Consider the following 8085-nt stretch of genomic DNA (forward strand, 5'->3'; position numbering starts at 1 on the left):
TATTACTAATAAGAGTGTGGAAAAGAAGTTTACCTCAATTTTCTAGATAAGTTTGTATGACGTGTAGGGTCCAGTTACGATGGTAAAAGAGAAACAAAAAAAAAAAGAAAGAAAAACAAACTGGCAGATCTCGCAAAGTAATATGAAATCTCGTTATTCACATGCAACTGCAACAGTATCAGAATTTTTGTAGGAATTTTTGACACCCCTAACACGAAACTGCGAATACAATATAAAAATCTCGGAATTTCTCTGTTAAAAGTGGGTTATGTATTTTTTTTAAGGATTATACTTCCAAAATAAACTATTACAGTTGTTTTAAAAGTAATAGAAATATTTTTTTTGTTTTTTTTTTTAAACAGTAATGAATTTTCCGAACTCAATATTTTTCAATCTTTAAACTTTAAAAATCTATCAAAATTTTTCTATTGATTCTATTTTTACGATATTTTCAGGGTCAGTGTGAAATTTTATGTTCTTTCCAATAAATCGAATATAATATTTTAGACAAACGTTTTTTTTTTTATTCACGGCCCCCCCCCATCCCAATTTTTAAGTGTCTATTAAAAAGTAAATACTTAATTTAGACCCGGATAAGTACATAATTATTTACTCACAAATTGAAGAGAAAAGGTCAATACATAATATATTCAAATTTAAAAAAAAAAGGACATCGTGTTCTTTTAGAATTTTACCTGTAAAGTTTGAAGTTTAAAACCTTTTTTTTAAACCACGTTATTTGTTTTTTCTTTTAATGGAACCTTGGTCCTTGCTCCTTTAATTGAAAAAAAAAATTAGGGCTTGAATTACATTTTTCGAGGAGTTATAAGCTTGGAAAGACAGGGGGTCGAATAATTCACGCCTCCCATTTTGTAAATGTCTAATAATAATTAATTTAGACCCGGATAAGTACATAATTATTTACTCACAAATTGAAGAGAAAAGGTCAATACATAATATATTCAAATTTAAAAAAAAAAGGACATCGTGTTCTCGTAGAATTTTACCTGTAAAGTCCGAAGTTTAAAACCTTTTTTAAAAAAAAACACGTTTTTTTTTTTGTTTTTTTTTTTTTAAATGAAATCTTGGTCCTTGCTCCTTTAATTGAAAAAAAAAATTAGGGCTTGAATTGCATTTTTCGAGGAGTTATAAGCTTGGAAAGATGGGGTGGAATTATTCGCTATTTTCACAAAATTTCTGACACGGCTAAGGCTGCTTGGATAAAAAAAAAAAAAAAAAAATTATTTTCAGAGAAGGTGATTGGTTTAGAATCGTGAGTTCCAACCGCAGCCTGTGTATGTACAATACTGAGATGTTACGATTTTAACCACAAAATTGTTATGTGAAAGCACAGAATAGTTAACAATTGTGGTAAAATAATAATCACTTGAGAGTAGTCTGCCCATTTCTAGGAAATTGTCTCTCCCTTTGTTTGATATACCGAGTCGGTGTTCCTCTAATCAAATAAAACCTAAATTTCCTAAAGGTATTCTTTATTCTTGTAATTCGCTACAACAATCTAATTCAGAAAGTACAGAATAGTTAGGAATTTGTGTTATGATTAACTAGAGAATGGGTCAAAATATGACTCGGTTATATACATACATATATATATATATATATATATATATATATATATATATGTGTGTGTGTGTGTGTGTGTGTGTGTGTGTGTGTGTGTGTGTGTGTAATTCTTGGTTCGTTTAAAGTTGATACAACTATATTTCTACATTACCAATTTATTTGAAATTTTCAGACAATCCATCTTTAGAGTCGAGGGATGTTTCTATGTTATTAAAATAAATTTATATCTCCAATTATAAAAATATTAAATCAAATAAAAATATTTTTCGTAAGCCATTAGTGCGAACCTGTTTTGTTGATAGAACTGAACTTCCGGTTCGATTCATTTCACACACCATGATTTGATGAAACGAATTAGAAGATTTCATTTTCTGTTTACTCGATAAGTAAAAAACAAACAAACAAAAAAAACAAACAATTTATTTGTTTATCTTCCAAATTTTTTAATTTAAACATTTTTTCTTTATTATATCAGGCAAAAAAAAAAAAAAAGAAGTTTGTCACTTGCTCTTTGAGTCGAAGTCGTTTTTTTGTGTTTGTTTTTTTATTTTTCGATATAAGAAAATATGAACTTTTTTATTATTAGCACTATAAATTGTTTGGTAAAAGTACAGTTTTTTTTGTTTTTTTTAATGAAATTTTACGGATTGGTAATGTGCTTAAATAATATTTGGTGCTAATGCAGAGAGTGATCCGCACTTTTTTTAAAATCGTATTTCCACTTTTAATTAAAGTTTTATGATATGTTTATTCAATTGTAAGGTTAATGTACAGATTAGGTACAAACCCCCTCCTCTCCCCATGTTAAGAATGGCTTTTTAAATAATAACGTTATTATTTCAGCACGGATCACTCTCTGCATGAATACCAATTAATATTTTGTTGTTTGCTTTTTTTTACCGTATTTTTTTTTTTAAGAAAACCTTTTTTAACAAAAATTGAAAGTACACGTTTTTTCTTTTTTTTTACAGAAGTTGTTTTTATATAAGAAAATATGAATGCTTTTTCTTTATTAAAGAGATTGGGTACTCGTGCACTTATTGATCTGTGCTGAAATAATAACGTTATTATTTAAAAAGCCATTCTTAACATGGGGAGAAGAGGGTGTTTTGTACCTATTCTGTAATTTAACCTTACAATTGAATAAAAAAGCGGTAAATTTTTAGATTAGGTCCACCTCCACAATCTTCTTTTAAATGACGACTTTTCTAGGTTTTCGACTATGCTGAATATGGAAATCACATTGAAATTTTGCAGAAATAAGTAGTTATCGAGATATAAAAAGTTGTATAATGCATTGTAATCTCTGGCGGCCATCTTTTTTACACGCTTGCACATGGCATAAACTAATCTACGCGTGTAACAAAGATGGCAGCCAAAGAATACAATGCATAAAACTACTTATTTCTGCAAAATTTCAATGCGATTTCCGTATTCAGCATAGTCGGAAACCTTTAAAAGTCGTTATTTAAAAGAAAATTGTGGAGGTGGACCTAATCTAAAAACATACAAAAAAAAAACATAAAACTTTAATTAAGCTTGGAAATATGATTTAAAAATATAGCGCGGATCAGTAAGTGCATTAACACCCATTAATTGACTCACGTGACCTTATTGCCAAATAAGCTCCGGCTACAATGTTGAATGCACCGTTCACATTGTTTTGTTTTTTTCAAGTTAAATTCAACTTTCACAATATCTTTTTATTTTTTCACAATATCCTTTTTTAATAATAAATTGTTAGTTAAAAGCACAGAATAGTTACAAAACACCATCCCCTCTCTATGGTAAGAATGGCTGAAAAAAAATATTAGGTACTCATGTAGAGAATGATACGTGCTAAAATAATAATGTTATTATTTAAAAAGCCATTCTTAACATGGGGAGGGGAGGGTGTTTTGTACCTATTCTGTACTTTAACCTTACAATTGAATAAAAAACGTATCATAAAACTTTAATTAAACTTGGAAATACGATTTAAAAAATAGCGCAGATCAGTAAGTTCATTAACACCAGAAATTGTTAGGTGAAATACAGAAAAGTTTCTACTAAGAAAACCATTTTTTTTTTTTTTTGCTATTCTTACCAAGGGGAGGGGATGGTGTTTTGTCACTCTTCTGTGCTTTCAACTAACAATTTATTAAAAAAACAAAAGGTAAATTTTCACATTAGGTCCACCTCCAAAATTTTTAACATGGGTAGGTTGGGGGGGTGTTTATTCTGAAAGCCGTTCTTAACATGGGGAGAATGGTGGTATTTATCCCAAAAGCCGTTTTTAAAAGACGAAAGACAGGTAAAAGTTTAAAACATGTGGTTAGGCATGGGTGTTGTTTATTCCAAAAGCCATTCTTAATATGGGGATGTTGGGAATGTTTATTCATGGCCGTCAGTGAATTATAGGGCATAGTACAGGTCTTTATATCTCGGAAACTAATTGCCTCTGTAAATTTTAAATGAGATTTTCTTATTCAGCATAGTCGAAAATTGTGGAGGTGGACCTAATGTAAAAAAAATACCCTCCCCCTAAAAAGATATTGTGAAATTTAAATTTAAGCACGGTACTAAAAATAAAATTAGACAGAAAAATACACCTTTGGGTTTGTACTTGCACAAAGACTTGAAAAAGTTGTCAACAAAAACAAATATATAACAAGTAAATATTTTCAAAGGCAAGATAAGTTACTTTTCTACCTAATTGGATAATTTTTAGTGTTTTTATTGGGTTTGTACTACTGTACATATAGATTCGAAAAAGTTGTCAAAACATAAATGTATAACAAATATTATCAAAGGCGAGATATGTTACTTTATTACCAAAATGGATAATTTTTTTGTTTTTTTAATGTAAAATGTTTATTCGGCTTGAAAAACACAGCGTTTACTGCTATATTTGAAAATTACAAATGGCGGCAGACTGTGTTAAACACATTAGGTTTGGGAAAATGAGTTAAAACTAAAAAACTATACAAAATACTGTTAAAAACTACCGAATACATGTCTGCCTATGTCACGGTAACATATATTGAGTGAGTTCCTGACAGTATTTTGTATAGTTTTTTAGTTTTAACTCATTTTCACAAACTTAACGTGTTCAACACAGTCTGCCGCCATTTGTATTTGTCAAATATACAGATAAACACTACATATTTTCGAACCGATTAAACATTTTACACTAAATAAAAACACTAAAATCTTATCCAGTTAGGTAGAAAAGTAACTTATCTTGCCTTTGATAACATTTATTTGTTATATTCATTTTTCAACAGCTTTTTCATTTCTGTGTTTAGTAATACAAACCTGTTTTATTTACTATAACGTTTAGTCGGCTCGAAAGACAGTGTTTATCAGTGTATTTGAAAAATATAAACGGTGACAGACACTGTTGATGATGTTAAGTTTGAGAAAATGATTTAAAACTAAAAAACTATACAAAATACTATCAGATTCAACAGAGTCCGCGACCATTCGTCTTTTTCAAATACATAGATAAACATTAAGTTTTTTGAGCCGATTAAACAGTTATATTAAATAAAAACACTAAAAAATTATCCAGTTAGATAGAAACGTAATTCACCTTACCTTTGCTTTCATTTATTCGTTTTTGGACAACGTTTTCGAATCTGTGTATAGTAATCTCCCGCTTACCCAAATATTAATTAAAAACTCACATTTTTGAATACAATAAAAAAGAAAACTATTTAGCGTTTCAACGTTTTAGCAACTTTCGGCTTAATCCACTGAATGTTGGTCGAGCCCAAGGCATGATTCTGCAAGAGTTCCATTTTTTTTAATTTTTGCCTTTTTTTTTTACTTTTTGGAGTGGATTGCTGTACTAAGAATATAAGAAACATGCATTTTCTCTTTTTATTAGAATTTTCCATTACACCAAATTAAGCCACAGCAACACGTGGCAAGGTACAGCTAGTATATATATATATATATATATATATATATATATATATATATATATATATACAAACAAACAGACAGGAATATGAATTTATATATATATATATATATATATATATATATATATATATAAATTCGTATTCCTGTCTGTTTGTTTGTTTGTTCACAATTTGATTAATATATACAAAATGCATCTTTCATTTATTTCGGCCGTTGATATTCGCAGCCGGCTGCGGCTATTCTAAAATACTATTCGCAGCCGGTCGCATCAGCTGACCGGAAGTGACGTCAGACAAATCTTAAGTAAATTCTTGGCTGGAATTGTAAAAATAATTTGTTTTCTTTTGTAATAGAATTTAACAATTTCTTTCATTTTGAGCTGCTTTTTTCTCCCGTTTATTTTTGTTTTCTACAATTAATAAACCAGTTTACAAGTAAAAAATAAGTTGTTTTAATTTTTAATTACCAACACAGTGGCGAATTTAATTTTTCTCTCTCCCATTTTTTATTTTGAGCGGAGAATTTAACATGTCTTTTCATTTTAATTATTTGTTTTAGTTTTTCAGCGGAGAATTTGGGGTACTCATGCAGAGAACGGCATGGGCGTGGCTTATCACTTGCTCAGTTGCGAAATATTTTTGTTTTTAGTAAATAATTTGTGTTTTTTGGCAAAGTTTATTTTTAATAAAATTAGCGTATTTACTGATATTTTTGAACCGCGATATTACCATTCTTTCATAACACCGATCACTTTAGTCCTGCCTTCTTACACAGGTTTTCGGGTCGCTGACAACGAATCTGATAATCAACCCCACAGCAAATTTACCGTTTAGATGGTATTAACCCCTGGAGACTGGCTCTACCTGTCGCCATTTTACAGGCTTCGTTGCCCGCCCGCTAGGTGTATCAGAATTTTAGGCGGAATTTTTGGCAGGATTGCAGTTTACAGGGAAATCAAGGGACGCAACTCCTGCCAAACTAAAAAGGACGCAAACAGAATCACCGGGGGGCACCTGTTTCAATTTTTAAATTACGAATTTTAACCGAACCTACTACACGTTGAATACTATAACAAGTTTTAAGATTTCTTTTGAATAGTTCATTTCTTTCTAATTCCTTTGTTTTTTATTCGTTTTACTTCTAAATTATTTTCTTCTTTAATTTTTTGTTTTTACAATCTTTTATTATACTTTTATTCTTTACGTTTTTATTTTTTTTACCAAAATGAGAACTACTATCGTTGACCACGTTATGTCTACGACTGAAGTGGAAGAGCAGAAGTGGACCTATGAGCATTTGTATAATTTGCTGCCACCAAATAACGAGGTACATTTACAAACAGCGGCCTCATTGGGACTCATACCGAATAGGAGTTTCTGCAGCTCGTGTGAGAGAGATCGAATTCTCTATAAAAACGGAGCCAAAGGGGATGGTTTTGCGTGGAAGTGTCCTGTCTGTAAAAAGGGTGGTTTGCCAAGGATGGGTTCCTTCTTACAGAGAAGTCATCTGACAATAAAGCAGATTTTAGTTATTTTGCTCAGTTGGAGCATGGAGATGCCGCAGATTAAAATTAAACAGGAAGCAAGTATGAGTAACCATACAATCGTAGATTGGATGTCATTCATAAGAGAAGTCTGTGAACAGAACAGGACATGCTGGACCATCCCATCATGTTAGGTGGGAGAGACGAACATTCGACACCTAAAGAAGTGGAGGTGGATGAGTCATATTTTTTCCGACGAAAGTATAATAGGGGACGTGTGAGGAAGGGCGTTTGGCTTTTTGGCGCAGTGGAAAGAGGCTCGAATTTGTGCAATTTCGCAATAGTGGAAAATAGGGATCGAGATACCCTGTTTCCAATCATAAATTCATGGTGCCTGCCAGGAACAAGAATTATTTCTGACGGTTGGGCGGCTTACCAAGGACTTGATCGACTCGCTCAAGGAATTTATGAGCACGACACTGTCGTCCACGAAGACAACTTCGTTGATCCGTTGGACCCTTCAGTGCACACGCAGACTATTGAAGGACTATGGTCACACGCCAAAAAACATATACGAAAGTTCGGGAATCGACAAAATATGTTCGGCTTGCATCTGATGGAATTTTTATGGCGAAAAAGAGAGAAGGGTGAATGTTTTCCACGAATCATCAGATGCATCCGCGAACAGTATTCGTTTTAAAAATTAACTGTTTAATAAAGTTCTATGTTCTTCAAATAATTCTATGTTCTTCAAATAATTCTTTCTTAAAATAATTCATAACTGTTTTTCGTTTTAAAAATTAACTGTTTAATAAAATTCTATGTTCTTCAAATAATTCTATGTTATTAAAATAATTAGGTAAATTTATACAAATAACGTGACAGCGAATTGGGTAAAAATCCGAAAGTGTATCCGAAATTGGGTAAAAATCGATTTTGTGCGCGTAAAATTGGGATACTGCGCATGAGCAAGTAAAATTGGGGTGGTGAAGTGGTGGGGAATTAATTAAAAAGAAAAGGAAATAATTAATTTATTTATTTTTTTATTATCGCTTATTTTCATTATGGATTATCTCCACTTGTTTTGATTTAAGAGTAGAGCCGATGTA

Source organism: Euprymna scolopes, chromosome 29 (genome assembly GCF_053919585.1).
Source record: "Euprymna scolopes isolate OS-2025 chromosome 29, ASM5391958v1, whole genome shotgun sequence".
Lineage (NCBI taxonomy): Eukaryota > Metazoa > Mollusca > Cephalopoda > Sepiida > Sepiolidae > Euprymna > Euprymna scolopes.